This window comes from Rhinichthys klamathensis, unplaced genomic scaffold (assembly GCF_029890125.1).
Source record: "Rhinichthys klamathensis goyatoka isolate OS25496 unplaced genomic scaffold, OSU_Roscu_1.1 h1tg000167l_1, whole genome shotgun sequence".
In the NCBI taxonomy this organism is placed as follows: domain Eukaryota; kingdom Metazoa; phylum Chordata; class Actinopteri; order Cypriniformes; family Leuciscidae; genus Rhinichthys; species Rhinichthys klamathensis.
The window spans coordinates 94,510-106,665 of record NW_026606698.1 but is presented as its reverse complement, the minus strand read 5'-3'; the positions used below and the strand labels follow the sequence as shown (position 1 = coordinate 106,665).

General features: G+C 35.9%; 1 protein-coding gene across 2 annotated transcripts in view; it reads right to left on the bottom strand.

Annotated features, from left to right (window-relative positions):
* The window catches only part of igsf9b (immunoglobulin superfamily, member 9b), a 50,382-nt gene extending 38,898 nt beyond the window's left edge, over positions 1–11,484 (bottom strand). For both annotated transcript variants that reach the window (XM_056259347.1, XM_056259345.1), the window contains exon 1: positions 11,031–11,484. The gene's annotated coding sequence lies outside the window, so the exon portion shown is untranslated. The remainder of the gene's footprint in view (positions 1–11,030) is intronic.
* Between the last annotated feature and the right edge of the window lie 672 nt (positions 11,485–12,156).

Genomic DNA, 12,156 nt, shown 5'->3' with positions numbered 1-12,156 from the left:
TCCTTGTTGTCTCGAACATCACCCGCCAGTGACCCAGAAAGCAAACACACCCCGTGGCTTACAATAATCAACTCTCCACTCCATTCAATATTTCTCTTCAGTATTGTGGAGGAGTTTCCTCGCAAAGTGCCTGGAAATGAAAGCAGAGCTTGGTTTAATACAGCGCTGGCAAACATCCACTTGTATGATTGAGCACCTGAGAGCAGCAAAATCTCCCCAGCCCGTCTCCCACGTCGACCATTCAAAGCCACTAATACCAGCTTATTACTTTAAGTTAATTAAAGCTAAATATGGAGGGGGAGGCTATTTTAAGAAGGCATGCACAATGGCAAAAAGCATGCAAACGTGTTTTGGTTGGTTTTATGTTTCTGCACACATTTATCTAAGAGAATGCAACAAAAAAAATTGGAGGAACACATAAGGATCTGTTTCATAAAGGTAACAGGTTTGTCGGCTACATTCTGTCTGGTTCAAGCAAACATGTCAAGCTCTTCAAATTTCATGAGGGGAATTCAAATCTCTCATCTCCATTTTTTTCCAGCCCAAATCACAAGACAGATTTCCACAACGCAGTGGAAAGTTATTGGCTGAACAGTCTCAGAACAACCGCAGGTATGAAATAAACCCCACTCTTAAGCCGTTTCCACATCAATATATCCTCCGTTTGGAAATTTTAGACTGTGAAAATGCTTTTGGGGTCTAGAAAAATATGCTTTTTATAAGGGGAAGTGTATATTTTGTTACTTTTAAAATATTCTCTCCTATCCCATGTTAACAAGTAGCACAAATGGTGCAGGATGAGTTACAGCCCCGTGTTCAAATCATTAACCACAAGTATGAGCAACAGCAAATGTGATGCTTTACTTGACAAACAGCACTGATCAACACATTTGGTGTAGGAAAAATTGTACAAGTAAAGTCATACTGTAAATAAACAGTTCGAAGGTGACTAACCAAGAGAAAAAAATAATAATTTATGCAGGTTACGGCTTTGCTGAAGTCATGTGAACACGTCTACAGAGATCCAAAAGTCACAATCCCATAAAACAAACCTCAGTTCTGGAGTCAGCGGTTCACTTGCCTGTATAAAAGGCTCAAACAGGGTTCAGGCCACATGAACTGATCTTGAAACCGGCCTTAAGAGGTGCCAGATGAGGGCAGGGCATTGTGTCCCTCCGCATGGAGTCTCTCACCGTCAAGCTGTTGAACAAGGCCTCCTTGTGAAAGTGTCTTTCAGAGAGAGGAGTGCAAGCAGTGAAAGACAGGCAGAGAGCAAAGAGACTTTCGGCACCACAAGACTCCAGGTGTGTCCCACTGCGGCCAAAAGATTTCAACTTGGCAACAAAAGTCAAGAACTTGTGCTCTGTGGTGAGGATGAAACCACATTTTAAGGATTGGGTGGAATAATTTAAGAATAAATCAGTAAAATCCCATATTGGTTGACCACTTATGAATTTATAGAAACACTTAAAGTCCCACTCAAAGTCTACAGCCCTGTTGAGTGGCACATGCAAAGAGATACAATACTGTTCAAAAGTGTTGGGATATTTACAGGTCTTCTTTTGAAAGAAATTAATATTTAGAAAGGTAGCATTATATTTATCAAAAGTGACAGTAAAGACAAACGATTCTATTTCAATTAAATGCTTTTCTTTTGAACTTCTCTATTCATCAAAAAACCTGAATTTTTTTTTTTAGCACTGTTGTCACAATAATATGAAGTAGCACAACCGTTTTTTAACATTGAAAATAATAAGAAGAAATGTTTCCTGAGCATCAAATCATCATATTAGAATGATTTCTGAAGGATCATGTGACACTGAAGACTGGAGTAATGATGCTGAAAATACAGCTTTGATCCCAGGAATAAATTACAGTTTACAATATGATAAAATGGAAAACAGTTATTTGAAATTGTAATAATATTAAACATTTTGTTTAAAAATCATACCGACCCACAACAGAAGGAAATTTCAGCATCATTACTCCAGTCTTCAGTGTCACATGATCCTTCAGAAATCATTCTAATATGCTGATTTGATGCTCAAGAAACATTTCTTATTATTATCAATGTAAATCAATGTTGCTTAGTGCATTTTTGGAAGGAATCACAAAAATGCAAATGAAAAACCAACTTGATACCAAAGCATGTAAGCGGAGCAGTAATATTTCCTCCAAAACGGAGAGCGCGTTTCTGAAGAATTTCTCAGTCCGCTCGCTCGCTCAACCCATAATGCTCTTTGTGTTACTTCTGCTTGTTCGAGAATATGTGAAATAACTAAGCAATAGGTCTAAGGTTATGGAGTTACATGAATGTACAGCATCAAAGTTAAGAATGAGAAGAGCTGAAACAGAGGGAGTATGGAGAAACCGAGTTACTTAGCAAAGATTAATTTTGTTATATACTCACAGCGAAGTGCTTTTTTGTTCTTTGCTTAGGGTTAAAAAGTATTTTGAAATGCCTTTGCAGCGATATACTGTTAACGAACATCCCAAAGTATGTAAATATGGTCTGCGCACTTTCCTCTCAATCACAAAATAAACATCGCAGAAATGACAGCGGTGAGAAAACAGTTAAGAAAGCATCTGATCATAATAGCGATGTGTACATGTTTGCACCAGCTCAGTCAAGTAAGTCACATCAGGTTTATTTACACCACTTTATTCAATATTTCTTTAAAGCCACAAATATCACCTGTTATCTACAAGCCTGCCTACTGTCACTGAGATATCTGATAAAGAAATTCATTACAAACAGAAAGATGTCCACATGCTCTCCTCTTCCTGATTCACTCTACTCTGACTGACATTTTCATTTTCTCTCAAAACGAGCCTTTACAACATCTTCAAGAGGAGGAGTGCCTGAAACAGATGCTTAAGTCATGCTAGAAGGTCCTAGGGCATGATGGGACGTGCTCTGGAAACCGTCCGATCTTTGATCTTGGCCTTGACTGGAAGGCTGCTTAATAAAAAGTCTCCGGCACACTATCCGAAGCGAAAACAATCACACCGCCACTTGCTATCTTGTGCTAAACTAGTTAAGACCTGTTACCATCTGTTTTTGACCCAAGTGTGTCCACCTGGACCAGCTTTAGCAGATCACAGACAATCTCAATCTAGCTGGCACACCTCTGGAGTTTCAGGCTGATCTGCTTTGGTAGTTCACAGCCTCAGTCGACTAACATGCCAGTGACCATCTCCATCATATGAGTCTGACTATGAGAACAATCATTCTGCTAAAGCAAATATACCACTGATGTTTTATTTTACATGCTGGTAAATGTTCTGTTCAGCTTTCACCAGATCAAGTCTGTCATGTCTTCAATTCACTTAAACGGCTAAAGCTGTTTGCGCCACTTGCCATTTTGATCGCATTAGGTGTTTGAGTTATCCTCACCATAGGCGGTGCGTCACTCTCAGCTACGCTGGCAGAGGTGTTAGTGTCGGGTGTATATTTCAGAAGTGATGACCTGAACACGATTCAGAGTATTAAAAGGTGAACTGTGATCAGAAACGGAAGTTTGTACCAATTTGATCAGGGGTTCAAAGTCGAATGTGAGGATAACACCTGTTCAGTGTTTACCGTACATACAAATGCATTAAAAACACATGCCACAACTACTAAAGCTTTTAATAGAGCAAATGAAAAATAATAAAGAAATATGATTATATTAGCCTAGCCACTATCCTAAAGCCCCTCTCGATTGCACAACGTTTAATAAAAGTTTTCCCACTTTAGAAGTTATCTACAAGTGTTGTTAAAATAAGTACAAAAAGATAATATAAACAAAAAAAAGCACATAAAAGTACTAAAAAGTTATCTAAAATTAAAATAAACTTAAAATACAAAAAATAAGCCAATTTAAAAAAAAATTGAAAACTGCAATAGTACAGTATATACAAAAATGATTGCAAAGATATAAAAATATATGAGAAATATGCATTTTCGACAAGACAAAGTAGTCAACTTTTCAATTTTTATAACTGCATAATTAAAAACTTTTCCTGAAAGCTTCTGCATGGTCAGTTTCAATAGCATATAGGATGCAAACATACAAAAATAAAATTAATATATATATATATTTTTTTATATATACGCCTAATACTAAAATAACACTGATTACGTTTCACAAAAATATGAGCAATATGCATTTAAAATGCAAAAACAGTTCACTTGTCAAACTTTTTAACTGCATTTTTTTATTTATTTTTTAAAGCATCACGCAAACACCACTGAGGAGCTTGTGTGTGTCAGTCTGGACTACAGGCAGATGAAAGGTGAAGCACAGCTCTTTAACAGAGTGAACAGCGTGGACAGCTAGTCGCAGAGACAGCCTGATTAGCAGCTGTATTATTCTGCAGCTAATCCTGGATGATCCAGGCTGCCATGGGGCCAAAGCACAGGTCAAGCAGGATGACCCTGGTCAGAGGAAGGACAGTAAGCCAACAATCTTCCTGTGGCATTACGGTGGCATTTCTAGGGGTGGGTGGATACTACCGGTGGAAATATCATGCTAGCAAATAGAATGTGTGCCATTGCGTTTCACAATCACACACATTTTTATTTCATAAAATCAACAATAGATGGAAAAAAGTAGAGCTCGACTGATACTGGCTTCAGATATATCTAGAGACCAATATGGCCAATATAATGGCGCTAATATAATTTAATAAGTAAATGAGACGCATGGAAAAAAAGAATACATCAAAACTTACTGTATTAGTCATCACCCGGAGGACAATAAAACATACTACTACTATTATATTATTGCATTATAGTACTATTCTAGCATTTAGGCATTTTTTTAATTCTTTTGTTTTTATATTTTCAGTTTTCTTTTAGTAATTTTGTTTTGTGCCTTTGTCATTTTCTGTTTTTTTTTTTTTTTTTTTTTACATTTCTATTTAGCTTTAATCTATTTTTATGTCAGCTTTTTATTAATGTAGGTACTTCAACTTTAATTTTTTTTATTACATGTAGTTGCCAACAATTCTGCAACATATCTAATTTTAAGTTTATCTAATATTTATATTTTATTTTAAGTTTATCTAATATTTATATTTTATTTTAATGAAATTATTATTAATGGTTTAAGTTTTAATTAAATAAAGAAGTGTGAAGTACGCACACTGAAAATTACTGTTCCAAACTTCCAAAGGATTTATTAAAAGGCAACGTTTCGACCCCTCAGATCTTCATCAGGCACAATACCAATGTAGAGTGAAGTCAACTTTAAATAGACACTACCTGTGTTTATATCACTAGTTGTCCTGCACCTGAGCCCAATCTGGGTGTTTGGGATGTGCACACCACTTTAGTATTTTTTTTTAAAAAACTTTTCATTAAGTTTTAATTAACAATAACAACACTGATGGTAAACCCCACACACATTGTCAGTAGAACATTTATTAAAAAATTAAAAAAATCACTGTAAAATTAATTAAAAATCTTTTTGTGGTTGAGTTTCCCTTGAATACTGTTACTTCCTTCGGGCGACAATATCAAGCTACATTGAGATTCCTGATTTAATCGAAGCTACACAGTGAAACATCATTTCGTACCTGGATAAGCACCAACTTCCTGTCTCGGTAATCAGTTAAACAGTTAATAGGGGCTCATTAGATCTTATTTTCGTTAACAAGTACCACCTTTCTCACATTAGCAGCCCTCAGGGAAGGTTTATCCAGATCTGTACCTGCTGTTGAGATACTCAAATACCCCAGAAGAATCACATGCATGCTAACAAAAATGATGTTGACATGTGCAGACCAGCCAGTGGCAGTGAAGCACAACATCTGGGATTGCAGGAAATCTTAAGTAGTATCTTGGCATGAACCAGGTGCAAAATAAGTCAGAAAATATAACTTGATGACATGATATGTCTATTAAACACCCGTGGAGCCCTGCTGCCAAAAACAGCTCAAGTGGGTTTTTGACTGTGCAAAAACGCAATAAAATCACCACCACCCAGGTAGATCTGTGAGGAAAAAGCCCAAACCTGGTCTTGTGACTTTCCCATGCATGAACAAGGCATGATCTCAGCATTAGCCTGAGCCGCCTCACAATACTTCCATTTATAGATTGTAGTAGCTGTAACGAACATAATCTTCTTCCAAGCTATTCTTTTGCTTTTAGTTCTAAAAGCCTGTAATCTGGTTTGGTACTAAAAGAAAACTAGTTGATGAGGGGTCAATTATAGCAAAGACATGTACAGCATGCATTAGAAGTTTCTAAAACATACTATTGATGAAAATAGGGAAAAAGATATGATTTATTTAGAGTGAAATTTACTAAAATTAATGAATTTGACAAAGTACAGAATAAATTAGACAAAGTAAGAAAACCTACAGATGGACATGGAATGATGCAACCATTTATAAGTGGAGTTTGGCCATTTAAGAGTGCCATGATTCTTAGTTGCTACACTGTTGCCAGGGCGTTGCTAGGGTATTCTGAGTTGCATACTGGTCCATGCTCTTAAGTATGAGGATCAGTAATAGAATGAAACAATCGGGTTCCAGAAGTAAAAGTCCCATGAAAGAATTAGTTCACCTCAAAATGAAAATTTCCTGTTAATTTACTCACGCAAATGCCATCCAAGATGTTCAAGTCTTTCTTTCTTCAGTGGAAAAGAAATTAAGTTTGAGGAAAACATTTCAGGATTTTTCTCCACACAATGGACTTCAGATGCAACCAACACGTTTCCAACGTGATGACGTAATCCCTTACTGTAAAAAAAATCCCGTTGTTTTTACGGAAAAAAACTGGCAGCTGTGGTTACCAGAACTTTACCGTCAAAAATACGGTATCAACGTTTTTGGTTTTACAGACTTGACTTAAAATTTACAGTAATAAACCGTAATTCATTATCTGACATAATGATCATTTACCAACCTATCGAAGTATTAATATCTGTTTTGTACCATTGTAATACACTGACAACTAACAATCATCACAGCAGTGATGAGAGTCACATGATAAATCAAAGCTCTTCACAAGCAATCTTCCACAAGAAAGTTAATACTATTATGTTGAAGCTGCACAGTGTCATTCACACAAACATTAAACAGCATCATGGTAACACATGAAATTTTAAAAATGCAATAAACATTAATTTAACAACATTAAATGTAACATAAAACCCTAATGTACATAACTGATTAGAAAAGAACTAAGAAAACTAAGAAGAAACAGTTATTTCAACAAAAATAAATCAAATGTGAAGTGTCATGCAGGGAATTGTGGGAAAGTCAATTTACAGTTTTTCACTGTAAATTATACAATGAGTTGTACTTTTCACTTTCAAAAACTTTACGGTATTTTACTGTAAAATTACATTAAATGTACCGTTAGATCTATCACAGTTATTTACCGTATATAGTAAGGAAACTTTCTGTTAACCAATTAACAGTTTTGCACTATAGCATTTTTACAGTCTTTTACCGTTAAAATCACGATCATTTTTTACAGTGCTGGCGCGTCGCTGACCAGCACAAGACGAACAATTGTGGTTAAAAAGTATATATATATATTTTTTTTTAATTTAAATGACCGATCGTTTCGCTAGATAAGACCCTATTCCTCAGCTGGGATCGTGCAGAGTCGTGTGAAGCTCTTCAAAGCCCTTTGAAACTGCATTGATTTGGACTTCAACATGTTGGTGGAGCTTGAAGTCCATTGTGTGGAGAAAAATCCTGAAATGTTTTCCTCAAACTTAATTTCTTTTCCACTGAAGAAAGAAAGACATGAACATCTTGGATGGCATTTGGGTGAGTAAATTCTCAGGAAATTTTCATTTTGAGGTGAACTAATCCTTTAAAGGGATAGTTCACCCAAAAATGAAAATTCTGTCGTTATTACTGACCCGTAAGACCCGTGTTATGAAGCGACGAGGATACTTTTTGTGTGTGAAAACCGAAAACAAAACAAAAATAACTAGCTTTACAATTTCTTCTCTTCTGTGTCAGTCTCTGATGCTGTTCAGAAAAAGTATTCTCGTCGCTTCATAACATAAGGGTTGAACCACTGTAGTCACATGGACTATTTAACAAGGTCTTTACTACCTTTTTGGTCCTTGAAAGTGGTCGTTACGTTGCGTTGCAGTGAATAATAATAATAAAATATCTTCATTTGTGTTCCGAAGATGAACAAAAGTCTTATGGGTTTTGAATGACATGAGGGTGAGTAATTAATGACAGAATTTAAATTTTTGGGTGAACTATCCCTTTAATTTTATCCATATGGGAATTGATTTTGAATTATTTATATGAAATCTTTCAAGACAGACCTACTGTGAGCTACAAGGTTGTTATGCATACAGTATAACAATGGTATATGCTTTTGTTGAAGCCATCAACCAACAAAATTTTAACTTTTGTTTTTAAATGAATCGTACGGAGCCCCCCTAGTCCCACTTTGTCAAAAAAATGTATTATAACTATCTCGTGGCCTCAAGATAGTAACTCGTGGCCTCAAGATAGTATCTCGTGGCCTCAAGATAGTAACTCGTGGCCTCAAGATAGTATCTCTATCTTGAGGCCACGAGATAGTATCTTGAGGCCACGAGATACTATCTTGAGGCCACGAGATACTATCTTGAGGCCACGAATCTTGAGGCCACGAGATAGTTATAATAATTTTTTTTGCCAAAGTGGGACTAGGGGGGCTCCGTAGAATCGTGTTTAACAGCATGAATTCTGGTGAGAAACTAAATCATCTATGATTCTGCAGAGAAATCTCCACCAATCAGAGAATCGAACAACAATGAACCATCAGACTATTTAAATGTTGAGCAAACAATTTGATTGGCTGCAGAATCAGCAGAGGCCAATCAGCTGTGGTAATGATGTGATTGCTTGCAGATTACATGTAAAGCAAATCAACCTGTGCGTTCTGACTGAACTAGACATTTAATCAACTTCTTTAAATACATTTTTAAATGCGTTTAAATACATTCTCCATAATTTTTAATTAGACTGTCATGGGATTGAAGCCCATCATTAAAGCCCTCATTTAAAGCCATTAGGTACTCCGACTTGTATCTTTGTCTTTATGTATGATTTTCAAATATTTATTTGCTTCAAATCATAGGTCCTAATGTAGTGAATCACCTCATAGCTGGTTGGTTTGGTTCATGGCTTATACCTCTTTAATAGAGAATTTTTAAAAAGCCCAATGGGAAAAATGGTTCAAGAATCGGGGTCACTGAAAAATATATGATACTATTTACTATATATGATACTAAGTATAATGATACTTGCTTTAACAAACACCTCCAATTATTATCTCAAGAATATAATACCTGTACACTAACATAGAAACAGGACAATAAAATGCTTAAAGCTATCAAGATAACCCTGATGACCCATTTGTTTCCCCTGTGACCTTTAATCTTACAGCAGCTGTGAATCAAAACACTGTCTAATGTGGGTCAATAATATCTGCATAAACACAGTATGAGAGTCAACATGAGAGTCTGAGACCATGAGCAGAAGGTAAGTCAGTAAATCTCAGCGCTGAAGCCAGACTGACATTGATGCTCTCCAGTCACTCTAGTCCAGGTTAAGCTATTCATTTTGACAATGGAAGGCATGACCCAATGGCCAAAGTATCCCACAAACTAATCCAAGCAAGACTGGTTAAACAGCTTTAGTAAGCTTCCGCAAGCATATGTTTGGCAAACAACTGTAAAGACATTTATATTTACACAGCTCAGGACGCTTTCTCTTCTCTGAAATACAGCTCTCTTATCTTTTGACATGTAAATGGCCGATCAGGTGCAGGAAGCCACAGCAAACCGATAAGATTGCGTATCAAGCCATTAAAGTTCAAATATAGGCTAGAAGGCCACCCTGAAATACCAGCAGGAGGCAAATAATATAGGTTCTAATAAATCATAAATGACATAACCAAATCTCACTGAAAATCACAATGTGCTCCATAACGATTCAAGTATGGTTAAAATAAAAACAAGGCATGAAAATAACACAAAATTTTAACTTTAATTCAGAGATTTGTGTCTTTTTCAGTATTTTTCCACTTTTTCATATTTTAATACTAAAATATGTGTTATATTAAATATTACAATAATATTCTTATACCTTATGTCTCTTAATTTTACTTTTACTATATATATATATATATATATGGTGATATTTTTTAAATACATATTTATTTATTTATTATTAAACTTGGTTTGTTTCACATTGGTTTCACCAGCTGAAAAAAACACAAATCTCTAAATGAAATTTAAACAAATCTCTAAATTATATATATATATATATATATATATATATATATAATATGTGAAACCAAGAGTTTAATAAATAAATAAATATTTTTTAGACATTAAAATAATATAATTTTAATATATTAGAATAATATTAATAAATACATATATATATACAGTACACACACACACACACACACACATATAAATAATATATATATATATATATATATATATATATATATATACATATATAAAACATTAGTTCTATATATAACATTTTTAATTTCTAAATGTCTGTAAATAAATTTGAGTTGAACAAGGTGCCAATTTTATGGAAAGCCACTTGAACATCCAAAATGCCATTTTAAATACAATAGGCCAACTAATAATACTAATAAAAAGCAGTTTCGTCTTGTGTATACTGCAGTAGATTTCTTAAGCTTTAAGCAATCTCTCATGCAGTTTAATGAAGAGCTCTGAATAAGGTGTCAGTGTTGGACTGGACTGATATCCAGCATGTTCTGCTGTGGTCAGAGAGACTGTGTGCTGGTCATTGTTCTCATGAGAAACACTGAACCTCACGTGCGGTCTCTTTTAAACACAAATACAGCAGCCATGAAGAATAAAAACCTGCAACATCTTCAGACGCAAGATAAGAGCATCATTATTCAAACAGAAAGCTCCAACATATGAATGGCAGCCTTTATATTTGAATTATGCATGTTGACAGGATAACATCTGCTGGCTCAAACGATTGCAATATGTCTACTTCAATATGCATGTGTGTTTGTCTGTTACCTTTTTGAGGCACTTGACTGTGATGATAAAATGAAGGTGTCACTCCGTCGATGGCTTTACGGTTTGTCCTCCACTTGAAAGTTGCAACAAATATCCCCCAAAACACTTAAAATGTTCTTGAACATACTTCAGAATTCACTTGAAAATGTTAAGAGCGTTGAGTATCGTCAATGTTACTGTGAATCCAGCAGCGCTTTAAAACTTCGTGACTCTGATAGGTTTGGTTCTGGCACAGCTCTGAAACCTTCAGCGACACAAATGTAAGTTCCGCGGGTTTGTTTGCACGTTAAACCTGTCGTCTCAGAATCTCCTCCAAACTAAAGTGAATATCCTCGTGTGTGTGAAGTTTCCCGCGGTGAAGTTTGTGCAGTTCCTCACATGATTCTGTCGTTACAAACACAGACGGTTTAAAACACGCTGAAACATCGTAGCGCTGCTGGTGCCTCTCTCTCTCTCACACACACACACACACACACACACACACACACACACACACACACACACACACACACACACACACACTCTCTCTCTCTCTCTCTCTCTCTCACGTGGTGCGTGTTGGGAGGTTGTGGGTGAGAGTAGTGCTGGGCGGGAGTGAAGCTGTGAAAGTTTCACTTTTTTTTGTTTGTTTGTTTTTTTTTCAATCTTTTTTCTTCTTTTTTTTATTTTTGTATGGTTTGGTATTAGTTATTTTTTGTTGTTGGAAAAGTGGGAGTCGTGTAAGAGGAAGATGGCGTTCCATGCGGAGACGCCATCTATCTCTCTGCGCAATGGCTTCAGGTGTATGCCGGAGGACGGAGTAACGGTGGAGGATGTTTTAGTTGCGGTAGGAGAGAAGGTAGGGCATGATAATATTTCTTCTGCTTCTAGAATGAATAGAGCTGTAGTCGTTTTTTTGAAACAACAACAACTTGTAAATCAAGTGATTGAAAGTGGGCTTATCATTAAAGATGAATTAGTGCAAGTTACACCGCTGCATAATGCATCGAGTAGGGTAGTGATATCGAATATTCCGCCGTTCATCTCTGATGATGTATTAGAGCGTGAGTTAGTGCGGTTTGGAAAGATTGCGAGTCCTTTCAGAGCGATTTCTCTGGGGTGTAAGAACCCGTCATTGAAGCATGTT